Source organism: Trifolium pratense, linkage group LG1 (genome assembly GCF_020283565.1).
Source record: "Trifolium pratense cultivar HEN17-A07 linkage group LG1, ARS_RC_1.1, whole genome shotgun sequence".
Taxonomy (NCBI): domain Eukaryota; kingdom Viridiplantae; phylum Streptophyta; class Magnoliopsida; order Fabales; family Fabaceae; genus Trifolium; species Trifolium pratense.
Genome location: NC_060059.1, coordinates 22492204 through 22511083, shown reverse-complemented (window position 1 = coordinate 22511083; position 18880 = coordinate 22492204). Strand labels below are relative to the sequence as shown.

Sequence of the window (18880 nt, the reverse complement as noted above, 5' to 3'; positions counted from 1 at the left end):
TATTCACAAATTTTAAGTGAGATTTCTAAGGCTACTAAACAAAAAAAATTGTGAATTTATACAATTACAATCCTTGATTGTCTCATTTTACACTTTACTTAGAATCCAAATCCCTAATAATGAGTTGTAGATTTTCAGTAAAAAAAAAATTGATAATTAAATTTAAAAGTATTTGCACACTTTTTTTAAACTAAACTTGTGGGTCTTATTTCGTTGGCATTTTTATAAACAATGTAAAATAGCACATAAATAATGCAATCACCTCTCAACCAACGATTTTCTGTTTCTAACCGCGATTCAGAAAAAGTGATTATGAATCGTGATTTTGATTTTCGCTTTACACTTTTCCTCTTCATCATTTAGGGTTTTTAATTTAAGTGATTTTGATTTTTAGGTTGTTATGAGGTTGAAGCCCAATGTGCCATGACAAAGGCAAAGGAGATTCCGTGATTGAGAAGGTTTCTAGTGATTCGTTGTCTATCAACGGTCAGTCACGATTTCACTTTTGATTCTGTTGCTCAAATGGATTCTACCCAGGCACGTTTTCTTCGGTATGCTGTGTTTCACTTGTGATCTTATTTTTAATTAATTTTGAAAAAAAAATATTTAAGGTTAAATATGTTTGGGGGATTCGGTAACATTTGTGGTTTACACTTTTTATTTGCAATACGGTAACAATTCTTTAGAAAAGATGAATTATAACAATTCTACGGTAACAATTTGTAAAAGATGTTGCATGGTTAGCTTTTAATCAATGCACTTTTAGCATTTTCCTTTGCAATACTAACACCAAAAACATGAGCTTTTCATTTGATGAGTGTTTCTCTTGTGATCTTACTGCAATTACTTGATTCGTGTGTTGTTGTTGTTTATTGTTTTTCAGCTATACTAGTATATGTTTGAGCTTATTGGTGTCCCCCTAGTAAAGAATTGCTTGGCGGGGTTCAATAGTTCCATTTTCGCATATGGGCGGGCAGGTTTATTTCCATTTTTGCTTATGGGCAGGTTGTTGTTTTTTTTTTTTTTTTTTTTTTATTTTCTTGATTATTAATTTTCAATTTCTTTCCATTTATACCGGGAGTGGAAAGACATTCCACAATGTGGGGTCCTCCCAATTCTTTGGAAGTCGAAAACTCAACAAGGAGGTCTTGCTCCTCGCATTTTCGAGTGACTCTTTGCCCGCATAAATGAAGTTAGTATCAATTTCAAGTTCTATTCTTTATTAAATCATTTGATGATTCTATGAACTTAATTGTTGTGTTTCTTGTGTAGGAGCAAACCGATCAACTCCAGTATTAGTGTCACTGTTCTTTTCTTGAGGTTGAGTTGAATGACTGATAGTTATTTCTTGTGTTCTCGTTCTGCTTAACTAATGTGTTTCAACTAAATTTGTCATGTTTAAATGGGCATTAAAAGAGCACTTCATTACTTTTCTCATAACAACTATTTTGTATGAAATGCTTGTTGGCAGGACTTCATTTTATGTGTTTATGTACCTTTCACTATGCAGGGATTGTTAAACAGAACAGTAGGTGCAACCAGTGTAAATTCTGAAAGCTCCCGTTCACATACTGTTTTTACTTGTGTAGTTGAATCTCGATGCAAGGTAAAATATACTATTATCTCCTGGCCAGTGATTGTGGATTAATCGTTTTGAACAATAGTTAAATTGTATTATATAATGGGTGGGGTGCAGATAGTAAGAAGTTCGAACAGTTAGTGATCTTTAACTTTGTAAATTTTAGAAGAAACAATGTGCTATTCTAAACTTTTGCTTTTCTCATGTCCTGTTTGCTAAAGCAACTGTTCAGAAGACATTTCTCTGCATCACAATATAACTGAAAATATAAGAGTAACTGATATAAGTTCATATTTTCAATTTGCAGAGTATTGCAGATCGTATTAGATGTAAAACAAGTAAAATCAATCTTGTTGATTTAGCTGGGTCAGAATGACAGAAATCAACAGGTGCAGCAGGATCCTGTTTGAAGGAAGCTGATAACATTAATAAATCACTTTCACAGCTTGGGTATGATTTAACATGCTTGCGTTATTCCATTGTTATGTTATTGTTATGAAAAATTCTTTATTGCCACTCCAGATTTTCGTACTCTAGTCGTTGCTCCATTGTAGATATCCATTATAGTTTGAATTTTTGCATCTTTCTATCAAACCCTGCATCTTCCATAGGACTTCCTGTTTATTTTCTTCTGTATCTTTCTATCAAACCCTGCTATTGGTATAGCCTCAATAAACATGTAGCCGAAACGGGGTTTTAATACATGTTATACATCTTTCTATCATTTTATACTTAAGTGTTTTCCCACTGATCTAGTTGTTGGCATGGCACATACTTTGCTCTAACAATTGATTGGATAAAATTTCAAGCTGAAACTTCTATTCCTTGCTGTTTTTATAGTTTGTTCATCATAATTATACCTTTGTTAACAAATTCTACAATCACCCTCCCATCATTCCAAGTGCTTACTGAGGTTAAATCCGATTGCAGGAATGTGATTAAAATTCTTGCTGAAATTTCTCAGACAGGAAAGCAGCGGCATATACCATATAGAGACTCCAAATTGACATTTTTAATGCAGGAGTCTCTTGGTGGAAATGCAAAATTAACATTGCTCTGCGATATTTCCGCTGCACAAAGGTAGATATGTAAACAACTGGTGATTTGGTTTTTTATTCTCTTTATGTATTATGGAATGTGTTTAATTGTTGTGCACCGTCGGTTTAAATGTTTTTTACACATACATTCAACGACGCGTTGCCACATCATTTAATGAATGTGACACATCATGTGTTTTTAATGACCATACATGAAGTGTCAGTATATTATTGGACGCATGTGCAAAATAACTTTACACCGACGGTGCATATAAATTAAATTCTTATGGAATATAGATATTTACTTGACTCGTCATTGCAGCTGTAGGAGTGAAACTATTTGTACATTGAAATTCGCACAACGTGTCAAAGCTTATCAAGAACAAAGCTGTTGTAAATGAAGTAATGCATGATGAGGTGAACCAATTGCTAGAAGTAATTTGCGAACTCAAGGTATATCTCTTCCACCATAATCAGCCTTCTCTTTTTCTAGCCAGTACATGAAATTTGTTTCGGAGATAATGCAGCTCAATCACTTAGTAAGTTTATGACTATTGTGAATCATATTTGTAGTTGCAACAGTACAAGCATGAGAGGGAATGCAATAAAAACGTAGGACAGACATGTTCGTTAGCTGAAGAGAGTTTCAAAATAAAACTTGAGCAGGAAAGAAATCAATGGACCGAGGCAGAAAGTAGGTGGATTTCCCTTTCTGAAAAACTCAGAGCTGAAGTTGAAGCTAACAGTTGTGAATTAGATGCTGAGAGGAATTGTTCCAAGGAACTGAAAGATGCATTGCAAATAGCTATAAAAGATCGTGCACGGATTTTAGAACAGTATGCAGATTTGGAAGAGAAACATGTCAAGTTGCTCGAAAGACATAGAACGATCCATGATGGAATTGATGACAAGAATGCAACTTCCGAAGCTGGAGTAAGAAGTGCAACAAATCTGGGGAATATAAAAGAGGAAACAAATGAAGCAACAAATCCATTGTGTACTTCATTTTTTTCCTCTTTTATATTCCCCAGATTTGTTGCTTCCATTCATTACTCTTATTACAATATGTAGTATGTACTTAGAGGTGTAAAAAAAACCCTATTCTACAAGGTCCCATGTTTTGGCCACCTACTAAGCCCACTAATAAGCCCCCTATTAAAATGTGATTTTTGGGGCCCCTAATTGTGAGCCCTTTCATTTTTGTAGGCCTAGATAAAGCTCTGCTAGATGACTTTGGGGGTTGGTAATCCTTTCAACTAGTATTTTATGCTAAAACTAATCTCACTGCAGACGAAGTGATGTTATTATGCTGCACTGTTTTGTGATCTTTAGTCATATATTGTTTCCTTTCTTTTCTAGGATCAATTTCAGATAAAAACTAGACAGCCTATTAAGCTTTCATCAAGTCTGACAAAGCTTACTAATCTTGAGTTGACCGAGGAAAAGAAGATGCTCATGAATACCTCGATTTTTTACAAATTGTGCCAAGTTGAAAACTCAAAAGAGAGTTCTTCGACTCTCAGCACAACAGACCTTTGGGCAGTGTACTTCTGGATGGGAGGATCAGAAAATTTTACTGGTGGCCGCATCGATGGTATCCTTTCATATATGAGTGCCTAACATAGTCTCAATGTAAACGATGTATATAGGAAAATGGTTGAAACAAACATTATTAATAATGTGAAAAGTTGCCTGGGAAAAACAATCCTCCAAAACTGGAGCAGCCCCCTTAAAACAATGTTGACCAGACTTCCTCATCTTATCTTTCAAATCTTTGAGAGATTCACAAGGGTGATCAAATACAGCTTTTGCCCAGTTGATTGGCTCAAAAGCCTCCAGATCTTTAACAAACACCCAAGAAGAACTACGAAGAGTCTTTGCGTCGCTTGCACATAACAGAAATTGCTCAACCAAAAAATAAGACAACAATTGTTTAAAATACAATTTGTTGTGCTCATCATCTACCGACACATCTTTCAAGATTTTCCTAAGATGTGATGAGTTGAATATTTTCCCATTGTCACCAACATGTTTTTTTCTAAGGTCATACACAAAAGTGGGAAATTTTGTCCTTTCAACATAGGGATAATCAATCCCGGTATCTTTGATACCAAGAACATTTGCGATCTCTCTAGTACAAAAGCGGAAAGATGTTTTATTATTTAAGACAAATATTTGCTTTTCCGGGTCATAAAGCTGTATTTGATCACCTTTGTGAATCTCTCAAAGATTTGAAAGAGAATATGAGGAAAGCCTGGTCAACATTGTTTTAAGGGGCTGCTCTAGTTTTGGAGGTATGTTTTTCCCAAACAACTTTTCACATTATTAACAATGTTTCAAGCATTTTCCTATATACATCGTTTACATTGAGACTATGTTAGACACTCATATATAAAAGGATACTATCCGTGCGGCCACCGGTAAAATTTTCTGATCCTCCCATCAAGAAGTACAGTGCCCAAAGGTCTGTTGTGCTGAACCTTGATAAACTAACCACCGAACAGGTACACAATTGCTTAGTTTCTTTTTGGCTTAATTAGTAAAATGGTCCCTTAAAGACATTTTTGGTTTTAGATTGGTCCCTTACAGAAAAAAAAGGTCTGAATAGGTCCCTTAAAGAAAAAAAGGTCCGAATAGGTCCCTTAAAGACATCTCCGTTAATCAGTTTGGTCCCTAAAAAAAGGTCCGAATAGGACTAAACTGATTAACTGATAGTCTGATATGTCTTTATGGACCTATTCGGACTTTTTTTTTTTCTTTAAAGGACCTATTCAGACCTTTTTTTCTTTAAGTGACCAATCTAAAACTAAAAATGTCTTTAAGGGACCATTTTATTAATTAAGCCTTTCTTTTTTGGTTAGTAAGAAGATTTTATTGCTCTGACTAATTCTTTTTTTGGTTCATCCGCAAGTCTTAGACAAAGTGAAAACTATGTTTATTTATTTGTTTTGAGTAAATCCATTTAATAATTTTTTTATCAGATAAATGTATGTCCATGGTGTAATCTTCAAGATTTGTCTTTAGTGGAAGATGATGCTTGCTCTCTTCTCTAATCACACAAATGCTAATTGTAACAACAGGAGGTTTATATATTTTTTGTTCGTTGTAGGTTAATCAACCACCACTCCAAAAATTACTTGGTGAATCTCCAAATGTATCTGAATTAATTTGGTGGTCTTTACACACGTTAGCATAATAGAAAAAAATGGATAGACGGCCCATCTGCATGCTAGTTATATATTGGGTTGGACTTTTCTTTATTCCAATATGATGTTTTCTCTTCCCACCCCTCGTGAATCTTTTATCCCCTGAATTTCCAATTTTGCTCTTGAAAAAACTTCGGTTCGTAGAAACCGAAGTTTTTTTTTTCCTTGAAAACAAATTTCGGTTTTTAAAAACCGAAATTTACTCTGAATTTGCACTAGTAAAAATTCGGTTTCTGCAAATCGAATTTTTCTGCGAGGGCAAAATTGGAATATTGGGGGTATAAAAGATTCACGGGAGGTGGGAAGAGAAAACATCATCATTTCCCCCCTGAATTTCCAATATTGCCCATACACGACTGTCTATCTTTTCCCACTATTAACTAATAACTATCCTTCTTTTTGCATGTAAGTTGAGCATATTCAACTGGGGCAAAGCATCAGACCCGAATGAATCAATTTGTTTGGTGAAATTAAGAAAGTTTGTTTCTACAATATAGTTTCTAAAAGATTATGAGTCATGTTCATGTCAAGAGGTTTGTAAAGTGGAAAGCATTGAAATTGGAAGAGAAAGATTTTATTTATTTTTTAATAATCGAAGATAAAGATTTTGATGTTACATAATTTACAGTTGTGAACAGTGATCTTTTAGTGTTTGCTACAAAAGAAAGGGTTTATAGCTGTTTGTATGAATGAATAAAGATACATGGCGGTTAAAGAAATTAGCCAACACAATTATGGATTCTGTAACATTCCCATTTTCCTTATTAGTATTATGGACCAATCAAGGACTTCATGAGTAGCACATTATGTCATTACTAAATATTAGAAACATAGTGAATACTTTACTGATATATTACCAAGATAAAATATCATGAAATCTCTGTCAATCAAATTGGGACGGAGGGAGTAATATATTAAGATGCACAAAGAGTAATAGACCCAATATTGAGAGTTTTAGTGAGACTCATTTGAGAGTCCGTAATAGTTATCTGTAGGACATGATCGAGTCTCCTGTAACAATTATTTTTCAATTTGAATTGACTGGTTTAGGTTTTTTTCTATTTTTTAAAAAGATGGAGAAGAGGTTTGTAACGAGGACAGAGCTCTAGGTATGAGTTTTTGGTTCTACTTTTCAGTCTCGTTGAGAATTGAGACTTATATAAGAATATCCAAATTTTATAAGTTTGAATTTGGGTAGCTCAAAATCCGTTTCCGCCCCCATTGTCATGTCTAATCTCAATTCTTAACCAACTTTTATCTATTTTTAAAAATTCAAATATTATCTATCTCACACACACACACACACATATATATATATATATATATACTAACTTTGGATGTACATTTAACACTAACTGAAGAGAGCTTTCAAAGTTGAAGCCATTTTTAATCAAATCAAACCATTTTTTTAAGATTAAAGAAGCAGAAACACTAGTGGAAAAAACACATTTTAAATCAGAGATTTTAAATCAGTCACAGGAAAGCTGATTTAAAAACAAAACACGGTGGCAATTTTGTAAATAAGTGACATGTTCTCAAATTGTAAATCGGCTAAAACGATTTAAAACTTTCATTTTTAATTTTTAATAAAAAAAATCCCTAAAACATACGCGTGCTGAATCTTCTTCTCTACAATTGATTTGAAACCCTAATTTTGCCTCACTTCCTTCACAGCCCTCTCACGATCCTTCTTCCTCTCCACCGCTAGAAACCTTCCTCTTCCACTACAAGAAAAAAGGTATATCACGACAGGCAAACTGCAGCGGTTGCATTCTAGCCGTCGTCGCTTTTCCCTTTTGTGGCAGTTACTGTAGCAGTTCCTTTCCCGCCGTCGCATTTTTCCCCCTTTTGCATCTTATATCTTTAATCTACCCAAACCCAAACACTTCATTAACCCAAATCCCTAATCGATTTCAGTTTTCCTTCTCGTCTCAGATCTGTACTCTTCGAACCCAAATCGATTTCAGTTCGTCAAACCCAAATCACTTCATGCCTCAGATCTTCGATTTCTCTCTTCACACACCTTGAATCCCTAATAAATTTCGAAATTTCCCTATCTCACGGTATGCTTAACTAACTTTTGTTTGATTTTGTCACTTTGTTCTTATATTAGTGTTTACTATTTTTTGCTTTTGTTTCTAGCTGTGTAACAAGATTTCTAAACCCCTATTTGTGTTGTTTCTAAACTTGCATCGGTTAATTGCTAAAGCAGTTTATGTAATATTTATGAACATCTATGAACTCTGATTTTGATGTGTTTGTTGGAGTTGGAAAGCTCAAGAATTCTTCTCTGATTTTCCTTTTCGTCTCTTCGCCGGCTACTCTCTTTTCCCAACTTCTCTGCCGTTCGTCTTTCACGTCACCACAACCATTACAGTATCCCTCATCGCTCTATGTATCGGTCCCTCGCCGCTTTCTTCGTGTGATTACAGCCGCCCAAGACCTACCTACTTCTCTTCCGTTGAGGTCTCTCACAGCTCAGGTTCGATTTTCATCCTTGAAACCTATATTTGCTTCTGTTGTGTTTGATTTTTTGGTTCATTTTCCCTTTCTTTCTTGTTGATTTGACAGTTATAGCTCATTTTGAGAATTCTAGATGCCTCTAATTCATGATAAAATGATATTGTACTCATAGATAATTAGAATTTGATAGCATTTGAAAATGTGTATGCTTAGGGAATATTTATTGTTGATAGTTGTCTAATCAAATGATTCAATTTTTTAGATTGTTTGTGAATTGTGACGAAAAAAGAAAGAAAAAAAAAACTTGAGAGGTGATTGTATACAATTTTTGTTTATTAATTTGGATTCTTATGGTTTGTTTATGTTGTTTTATTTGGTTATTTTAATCTTGAAAATGTTCCATAGGCAAGGCAAGTAAGGTTTTATTTGGTTATTTGTTTATGTTATTTTCTATTTCTTAGACTTTCAATTGAGTTGTGACATTTGTATATTTTAATGTAAACAAAGTTTTTGCAGTTATATGTTGGGCAACCAGAGAGTTCTTCTCAATTGTTTTTGCATTGTAATTTTGCGATCGACATTTGGTATGCAGTGTTTAGATGGTTGGGTCTGGTCCTCATCATTCCACCGAACTTATTCTTCCTATTTAGTTATGTGGTAATGTCTCGTGTTGGTAAGAAAATTCGTAGTGTTTTGCTCATTGATCTGTTGCAAATTTTTTTCCCAAAACTGTTATTATATTTCTATAATTGAAGGACCAAATTGATAGTTTATCTGATAAGTTAGGTCTATTTTTCACTTTTTCTATATCTAGTGGATGATGAGATAACTTATTAGATGTCCAATGATTGTGAATTGGTCCCTTTTAGCATCTAGATGCAACACCAGAGTAGATCAAGAAGCTTACTACAATTGTATGAAATGTTTCCACCCGGGTTTAAGTCGACGAAAAATCCAAGAGTCAAATATAAGGTTGGTGTTTATAACTGATTTGTGGATTTGTTTAATCAATTGGCTTTGAAAATCAAATGGATGTAAAGAGGCTCATTAGCCAACTAATGTTAATTAATATTAATATATTCTTTCATGTAGATTTTGGTTTATCGTGCAATGGCTAATGCAGCAATTGTGATTGGGTTTGATGATTTTATTGTAGATGCATTTGTGAGGTAACTTTCCCATTCCAAATAAAATGTTGAAAGGCTAAAACTAAAGTATAGATGCAAAAACTGTAACGACCCAATTTTCAAATTATTAATTTTAATGTGTTAAAATATTTTATTTAACGAGGCATTTTAATTAAGTTAATAACTAGAGTTATTTATCGGGTACTATAGTTATTAAGCGATAGTGAGAGTTATCGTGCGTTTGGGCCAAGCCAATTGGGCTTGAGGCCCAATGGGCCTTGTGTGTGTGAGGTGGCGCCATATGGCCATGAGGGGGAGAGGAGAACATTTCATTTCTTTTGTTCTGTGTTCTTGAGTTGAGAGAAGAGGGGAGAGTTGTGGAGCTAGGGCAAGAAGAAAAGCTAGAGATCCGAGATCTTGGTCGAGTTTTCTTCGAATCCAGGTATGAGAGTAGATTCCTTAATCGTGGGTGATCCGAGGAAGGGGAGAATGTCGATTTCTCCTCACCCGAACTTCCTCCACCCCATTTTCGTTTTGGTTTGGGAGAGTTAATCTTCGAGAAAGTGAAACCCAATGTTAATAACATGTTCAATATACTTCTACCATGTAGTGTGAGAGAAATCATGGGTTAAATAATGAGAATTTGTATGTTTTGAGTGATTATATGTGTTCTTGAGCTTTTAGACTCATAAATGTTAAATCCTTGCTTTTTCGATGTTTATGATGTAGATCTATGAAATGAACCGTCCTTTTGTGTTTACACATGTTTGTTACACTTGAAAACAAACTTATTTGGGATCTAGAACATCAAACTTGGATTTCTTTTTGAGTAGATTTCCATTCTCTGTGTTAGTAGGAGTCATCTGCATGATAGTAGGGGTTCTACGTGCTAGTAGGGGTTATTGCATGATAGTAGGAGTTCTATGTGCTAGTAGGGGTTCTATGTGCTAGTAGGGGTTCTATATGCTAGTAGGGGTTCTTGCATGATAGTAGGGGTTCTATGTGTTAGTAGGGGTATTACCTGAACTGTTATTTGTAGTAGGGATCCTCTGGTATAGTATGAGTACTCTGTGTTAGCAGGGGTATTACCTGAACTGTTGTTTAATGGTTTTAAATGCTATTGATTGTTTATAACATGGATTAACTGTGTTCTTATGCACTTGTTGATGCTTATAATGCTCATTGCTAATCGTTATATGATTGTTAATCGTGTATGAAATATAAATGAAGAATATTAAGGTTTTGTTAAATCTTAATGATGAATTATGTTGGATAGTGTTCCACATAGTAAATGAAGAGCTTTATGCTATATAATTGTGAGTGAATTCATGAAAAACATATACATGCATTCATGAATTAAATAGGATATTGGATATTCCAATAAAGAAGTATATCGGATTATATTTATCCGATAAAGAAGGATATTAGAGGTGAGATACTCTAATAAAGAAGATGGTACCACATGCATTAGAAATGTCTAGGGTGACATTCATGAAGTTGAAGCATTAGAGTTGCATTAGGCTATGTGTGCATTTTATGATAAATGATATGTGACACATGTTTGACTAATTGTGATATTTGATAATTGATACTTGATAGTTGGTATTCGATTATGTGTTTTGAGAACTGCTAATTGGATTGTAGATGTGAATATATATGTATATGTATATGTATAATTGTGAGGCATGCTTATGTTATTGATGAAGTGGTTAAGTATCGATTTACTTGCACTTGTATTTTGATTATGTGATCTAACTCTCATGTTTTGTGTTATGTGCTGGACCGTTGGGGGTTCAGATTCTCAGGTTGAGGATCCAGCTCAGAGTTAGAGGCGTTGCTCGTGCTTAGTGTAGCACACTTTTTGGTGAGGAGTTTAGCGTAGACTACTCCTTAGATATATGTTATATATATCTTTTTGATGGGTTGTATAGAATTGCTCTGATTAGGTTTTACCGGGTCGGGTTATTCGTTTGAATTGTATTGAGCCCGTGATGACATATTTAACTTTGCTATTCCTAATCTTTTGGGTTGTAAACATAATATCCTTTGTTGATATGGCCTAGAGCCTAGGGATATTGTGTGAACAATTATGACCATCGTATGTTATGCACTATATTAATTATTCGCTTTTAATTCCGCTGTGCTAGCATGATTTTAATTATGCCGTGGTTTGTATTATTAACATGTGACGCCTAGATCTTCTTAAGTGTTTTATTTATTTATATTTAATAAATTCTCGTTAAGGGGTTTGGGTGTTACAATGAGTGGTATCAGAGCAAGGTCGGTTCATGTGGAACCAATTAGGATTAGTTGCCCATATATTCAACTTGTGTAGAGATAACACTGTTGATATTACCTTTCTAAGTCTGTTCTTGGATTGGTTGGTTGTTCAGGATCATGGCGGCTAGGGCTAACAATCAGATGGCAGATGCGATAGATACTTTAACCAACATCGTGGCTAGAGATCATCAACCCGGGAGGGAAGATGAGATGAGGTTAGAGAGGTTCATGAAGCATAATCCGAAGCTTTTCACTGGAGGCTATGCTCCGGAGGCTGCTGTCAAGTGGATAGAGGAAGTTGAGATTGTCTTTGAGGCTATGAGATGTACCGAGGAGAGTAAGCTAACCTTGGGTACCTATGTACTTCGTGAGGAAGCTAACAAGTGGTGGAAGAATGCTAAGCTAAGGATGGGAGTTGGTGGTGTGGTAATCACTTGGGAGATGTTCAAGGGAGAGTTCTTGAGGAAGTACTTTCCGGCTGATATTAGAAACAAGAAAGTGGTGGAGTTCATGGAGCTCAAACAAGGGAACATGTCTGTAGCGGAGTATTCCGTGAAGTTTGAGGAGCTTTGTGCGTTTAGTCCACACTACAACACCGTAGAAGCTGAGAATGACAAGTGTGTCAAGTTTGAAAGTGGGTTGCGCCCGGACATCAAACATCTTATCGGATTTTCTCAAATCCGAGACTTTGCAACTTTGGTGGATAAGTGCCGTATCTGTGATGACGATGGAAAGGCCAAGACTAACTACTACAAGGCTATGAGTGACAAAAGAGGAAAAGGTCAAGACCGTGGAAAGCCCTATGGTGACAAGGGGAAGAAAGTTGTTGAGACTAGTGGGGGAAAGAAGAGAGGTGGTGGACAATGCTACAAGTGTGGTGAGATGGGTCATAAGTCTTATGAGTGCCCAAAGAAGGTGGACAAGTGTTTCAATTGTGGAAGGTTGGGAAACAAGTCGGATGTTTTTCAAGTGAAGGTGACTTGTTTCAATTGTGGTGAAGAGGGTCACAAGAGTCCTATGTGCAAGAAGCCGAAGAAGACTATGGGAAAGGTGTTTTCTTTGAGTGGAGATGATGCGGATCAGGGGGATAATCTCATTAGAGGTACGTGTTTCATCTATAACACTCCTTTAATTGCGATTATTGATACGGGAGCAACACATTATTTTATATCCGTTGATTGCATGAAGCGTCTTAGTATACCTGTGTCTGAAATGTCTGGTCGTATGGAAATAGAAACTCCTGCTAATGGTTCTGTAACTACCCGTCTCGTATGTCGTGACTGTCCCGTAACCGTGTTTGGTAGACACTTTGGAATGGACCTAGTGTGTATCCAACTTAGTGGTATAGATGTTATCTTTGGTATGAATTGGTTGATATTTAATCGAGTCCATATCAATTGTTGCGAGAAGACCGTTGTGTTTCCTAAACTGGAGGAGAGTTTGCATTTGATGAGTAAGAAAGAAGTAGTAGAATCGTTGAAGGAACCTGTAGAGGTGTATGCGTTTTTTGCATCCTTGAAGATGGAAGGTGAAGTTAAGGTGGAAGAGTTACCGGTTGTTTGTGAATTTCCCGATGTATTTCCGGAAGACGTGTCAGATGTACCGCCGAAAAGAGAAGTAGAGTTTACAATTGATTTGGTACCTGGTACTAGTCCGATATCTATGGCACCGTATAGAATGTCAGCGTCAGAGTTGAATGAGTTGAAGAAGCAACTAGAAGAACTACTTGAGAAGAAGTTTATTCGACCTAGTGTATCGCCGTGGGGTGCACCTGTGTTGTTGGTTAAGAAGAAAGAAGGGAGTATGCGGTTGTGTATTGACTACCGACAGTTGAACAAAGTGACGATCAAGAATAAGTATCCACTTCCGAGGATAGATGATTTAATGGATCAGTTGGTTGGAGCTTGCTTGTTTAGTAAAATCGATTTGAGATCCGGATACCATCAGATTAGAGTGAAAACGGAAGATATACCAAAGACTGCTTTTAGGACGAGGTATGGTCATTATGAGTATTCAGTGATGCCTTTTGGTGTGACCAATGCACCTGGTGTTTTTATGGAGTACATGAATAGGATTTTTCATTCATTCTTGGATAAGTTTGTCGTAGTATTCATCGATGATATTTTGGTTTACTCAAAGTCCGAAGAGGAACATAAGGAGCATTCACGGATTGTTTTACAAGTTTTGAAGGAGAAGAAGTTGTATGCCAAATTGTCGAAGTGTGAATTTTGGTTGAAAGAAGTAAGTTTTCTAGGTCATGTGATTTCAAGTGGAGGAATAGCGGTTGACCCAGCAAAAGTTGATGCCGTATTGCAATGGGGAACGCCGGAGTCTGTTTCTGAGATAAGAAGTTTTCTTGGATTGGCTGGTTATTATAGAAGATTCATTGAAGGGTTTTCGAAGTTGGCTTTGCCTTTAACGCAGTTGACTCGGAAGGATCAAGTGTTTGTTTGGGATGTGAAGTGCGAAGAAAGTTTTCAAGAGCTTAAGAAGAGGTTGACTACCGCGCCTGTGTTGATTTTACCGGATGCTAAGGAATCTTTTGTTGTGTATTGTGATGCTTCGAAGATGGGACTGAGAGGTGTGCTTATGCAAAAAGGTCAGGTTGTAGCGTATGCGTCGAGACAATTGAAGGTTCATGAGAGGAACTATCCGACACACGATCTTGAATTAGCCGCAGTTGTGTTTTCATTGAAGGTGTGGAGACATTATTTGTATGGATCTAAGTTTGAAGTCTTTAGTGATCACAAGAGTTTGAAGTATCTATTCGATCAAAAGGAGTTGAATATGAGACAAAGAAGATGACTCGAATTTTTGAAGGATTATGATTTTGATTTGAGTTATCACCCCGGAAAAGCTAATGTGGTGGCCGATGCGTTGAGTAGGAAATCGTTGCACATGTCATCACTTATGGTGAAAGAGTTGGAGTTGGTTGAAGAGTTCCGAGACTTGAGTCTAGTGTGTGAATTGACTCCTAAGAGTGTGAAATTGGGAATGTTGAAGTTGACGAATCCTTTTCTAGAGAATATCAAAGAATGTCAAAAGACGGATAAGAAGTTAATGGAGAAGTTGGCAATAGTAGTTGAGGGGGAAAAAGAAGCTAATTTCAAAGTTGACGAGAATGGAATTGTAAGATTTCATGGAAGAGTATGTGTGCCCGATGTGCCCGAGATGAAGATGATTTTGGAAGAAGGTCATAGAAGTGGAATGAGTATTCACCCTGGAGTAACCAAGATGTATCAAGATTTGAAGAAGTTGTTTTGGTGGCCAGGAATGAAGAGGCAAATTTCTGAGTTTGTTTATGCTTGCCTAGTTTGTCAGAAGTCGAAGATTGAGCATCAGAAACCGTCTGGTTTGTTGCAACCTTTGTTTATACCGGAATGGAAGTGGGATAGTATTGCGATGGATTTTGTGGGAGGTTTACCCAAGACTACTAAAGGTTATGAAGCGATTTGGGTGGTAGTAGACCGTTTGACGAAGTGTGCGCATTTTATTGCTATTAAGAAAGGTACCTTGGTGCCTAAGTTGGCCGAGATTTATGTGGAGCAAATTGTCAAGTTGCATGGTATTCTGTCGAGTATTGTTTCGGATCGAGATCCGAGGTTCACTTCGAGATTTTGGGAAAGTTTACAAGAGGCTTTAGGGACTAAGTTGAGGTTGAGTTCGGCTTATCATCCTCAAACGGATGGCCAATCGGAAAGGACAATACAATCTTTGGAAGATTTGTTGAGAGCTTGTGTTTTGGAGCAAGGAGTAAGTTGGGATTTGTGTTTGCCGTTGATCGAGTTCACGTACAACAATAGTTTTCATCCGAGTATTGGAATGACACCTTTTGAGGCTTTGTATGGGAGGAGGTGTAGAACACCGCTTTGTTGGTTTGAATCCGGAGAGAGTGTGATTCTTGGTCCGGAGATTGTGCAAGAGACTACGGAAAAGATTAGCATGATTCGAGAAAAGATGAAAGCGTCTCAGAGTCGTCAAAAGAGTTATCATGACAAGAGGAGGAAAGACATTGAATTTCAAGAAGGTGATCATGTTTTCTTAAGAGTTACATCGACTACCGGAATTGGACGTGCTTTGAAGTCGAGGAAGTTGACGTCGAAGTTTATTGGTCCTTATCAGATTTTGAAAAGAGTGGGGAAAGTGGCATATAGGATTGCTTTGCCGCCATCGTTGGCGAATTTGCATGATGTGTTTCACGTGTCACAATTGAGAAAGTATGTGAGAGACCCGTCACATGTGATTGAATCGGATGATGTTCAAGTGAGAGATGACTTAACGGTCGAGACTGTGCCTTTGAGGATCGAAGGTAGAGAAGTGAAGAGGTTGAGAAACAAAGATATCGCCTCGGTGAAGGTGGTATGGGGAGGACCCGCTGGTGAGAATGCGACTTGGGAATTGGAGAGCAAGATGATGAGTTCGTATCCAGAGTTATTTCCAGGTAATTTTCGAGGGCGAAAATTCCTTAAGGAGGGTAGAGTTGTAACGACCCAATTTTCAAATTATTAATTTTAATGTGTTAAAATATTTTATTTAACGAGGCATTTTAATTAAGTTAATAACTAGAGTTATTTATCGGGTACTATAGTTATTAAGCGATAGTGAGAGTTATCGTGCGTTTGGGCCAAGCCAATTGGGCTTGAGGCCCAATGGGCCTTGTGTGTGTGAGGTGGCGCCATATGGCCATGAGGGGGAGAGGAGAACATTTCATTTCTTTTGTTCTGTGTTCTTGAGTTGAGAGAAGAGGGGAGAGTTGTGGAGCTAGGGCAAGAAGAAAAGCTAGAGATCCGAGATCTTCGTCGAGTTTTCTTCGAATCTAGGTATGAGAGTAGATTCCTTAATCGTGGGTGATCCGAGGAAGGGGAGAATGTCGATTTCTCCTCACCCGAACTTCCTCCACCCCATTTTCGTTTTGGTTTAGGAGAGTTAATCTTCGAGAAAGTGAAACCCAATGTTAATAACATGTTCAATATACTTCTACCATGTAGTGTGAGAGAAATCATGGGTTAAATAATGAGAATTTGTATGTTTTGAGTGATTATATGTGTTCTTGAGCTTTTAGACTCATAAATGTTAAATCCTTGCTTTTTCGATGTTTATGATGTAGATCTATGAAATGAACCGTCCTTTTTTGTTTACACATGTTTGTTACACTTGAAAACAAACTTATTTGGGATCTAGAACATCAAACTTGGATTTCTTTTTGAGTAGATTTCCATTCTCTGTGTTAGTAGGAGTCATCTGCATGATAGTAGGGGTTCTACGTGCTAGTAGGGGTTATTGCATGATAGTAGGAGTTCTATGTGCTAGTAGGGGTTCTATGTGCTAGTAGGGGTTCTTGCATGATAGTAGGGGTTCTATGTGTTAGTAGGGGTATTACCTGAACTGTTATTTGTAGTAGGGATCCTCTGGTATAGTATGAGTACTCTGTGTTAGCAGGGGTATTACCTGAACTGTTGTTTAATGGTTTTAAATGCTATTGATTGTTTATAACATGGATTAACTGTGTTCTTATGCACTTGTTTATGCTTATAATGCTCATTGCTAATCGTTATATGATTGTTAATCGTGTATGAAATATAAATGAAGAATATTAAGGTTTTGTTAAATCTTAATGATGAAGTATGTTGGATAGTGTTCCACATAGTAAATGAAGAGCTTTATGCTATATAATTGTGAGTGAATTCATGAAAAACATATACATGCATTCATGAATTAAATAGGATATTGGATATTCCAATAAAGAAGTATATCGGATTATATTTATCCGATAAAGAAGGATATTAGAGGTGAGATACTCTAATAAAGAAGATGGTACCACATGCATTAGAAATGTCTAGGGTGACATTCATGAAGTTGAAGCATTAGAGTTGCATTAGGCTATGTGTGCATTTTATGATAAATGATATGTGACACATGTTTGGCTAATTGTGATATTTGATAATTGATACTTGATAGTTGGTATTCGATTATGTGTTTTGAGAACTGCTAATTGGATTGTAGATGTGAATATATATGTATATGTATATGTATAATTGTGAGGCATGCTTATGTTATTGATGAAGTGGTTAAGTATCGATTTACTTGCACTTGTATTTTGATTATGTGATCTAACTCTCATGTTTTGTGTTATGTGCTGGACCGTTGGGGGTTCAGATTCTCAGGTTGAGGATCCAGCTCAGAGTTAGAGGCGTTGCTCGTGCTTAGTGTAGCACACTTTTTGGTGAGGAGTTTAGCGTAGACTACTCCTTAGATATATGTTATATATATCTTTTTGATGGGTTGTATAGAATTGCTCTGATTAGGTTTTACCGGGTCGGGTTATTCGTTTGAATTGTATTGAGCCCGTGATGGCATATTTAACTTTGCTATTCCTAATCTTTTGGGTTGTAAACATAATATCCTTTGTTGATATGGCCTAGAGCCTAGAGATATTGTGTGAACAATTATGACCATCGTATGTTATGCACTATATTAATTATTCGCTTTTAATTCCGCTGTGCTAGCATGATTTTAATTATGCCGTGGTTTGTATTATTAACATGTGACGCCTAGATCTTCTTAAGTGTTTTATTTATTTATATTTAATAAATTCTCGTTAAGGGGTTTGGGTGTTACAAAAACCATATTTATAGTGTTAATAAGAAACTACATTGGTTAAAGATATATGCCAAATATTACTAGATAAAATAAGTGTTCACAAGGTGCCTACTATATGACGGCTTTTAAGATTTAATAGTAGTACATATGTTTCTATGATGAAATTATATTCTTTCTTTTTTGTTTTGGGTACAGACGTCAATTTGTTTTGTTTTTGTGGTTGTTACAGGGCGATTTTCCCCATAATACTCACCATATGGTGGTTGCAATCTCTGTGAGCAATTATACTCTAAAGCATGGATCTACATGATTGATCATTGTTGGTGGGAGGATAAAATTGCTACCACATGTATGTGTCATGTTTCTTGGTTTGTTATTCTTTTTTGACAAGTGATCTATAGGCTAATTGAAAACTTAAGTTGGTTATCATTGGACTAGTTTGGATTCCACAGTATCTTAATCTTGTGAATATGAATGGTCATGGGAACTAAGTTTATTAGATAATGCTGTTGTGCATGCTCCTGTTGTTGTTGCTGATCGGTAGCTTCAAAATTTTTTAATTGTTTTGTGATTATTATAATAGTAATA

At 36.2% G+C, this 18880-nt stretch overlaps 2 long non-coding RNA genes across 13 annotated transcripts; both read left to right on the top strand.

Annotated features, from left to right (window-relative positions):
* The first annotated feature begins 226 nt into the window (after positions 1 to 226).
* On the top strand, positions 227 to 6425 carry LOC123902549. Of its 8 annotated transcripts, XR_006807652.1 has the most exons (12): positions 246 to 551; positions 884 to 977; positions 1082 to 1192; positions 1273 to 1320; positions 1511 to 1606; positions 1887 to 2029; positions 2510 to 2659; positions 2939 to 3069; positions 3190 to 3549; positions 3976 to 5120; positions 5598 to 5860; positions 6233 to 6425. It is a non-coding gene; the product is annotated as an uncharacterized LOC123902549 (long non-coding RNA). The 8 variants fall into 8 exon arrangements; XR_006807654.1 differs by having other exon boundaries at positions 884 to 1192; positions 5726 to 5860; positions 6233 to 6423; XR_006807655.1 differs by lacking the exon at positions 6233 to 6425 and having other exon boundaries at positions 884 to 1192; positions 5598 to 5905.
* A 1002-nt stretch (positions 6426 to 7427) lies between these two features.
* Positions 7428 to 18636, top strand: LOC123903081. Of its 5 annotated transcripts, none has more exons than XR_006807819.1 (6): positions 7428 to 7885; positions 8200 to 8304; positions 8793 to 8942; positions 9155 to 9257; positions 9378 to 9454; positions 11210 to 11391. It is a non-coding gene; the product is annotated as an uncharacterized LOC123903081 (long non-coding RNA). The 5 variants fall into 5 exon arrangements; XR_006807816.1 differs by having other exon boundaries at positions 8793 to 8958; XR_006807817.1 differs by lacking the exon at positions 11210 to 11391 and adding an exon at positions 18522 to 18636 and having other exon boundaries at positions 8793 to 9257.
* Positions 18637 to 18880: the final 244 nt, after the last annotated feature.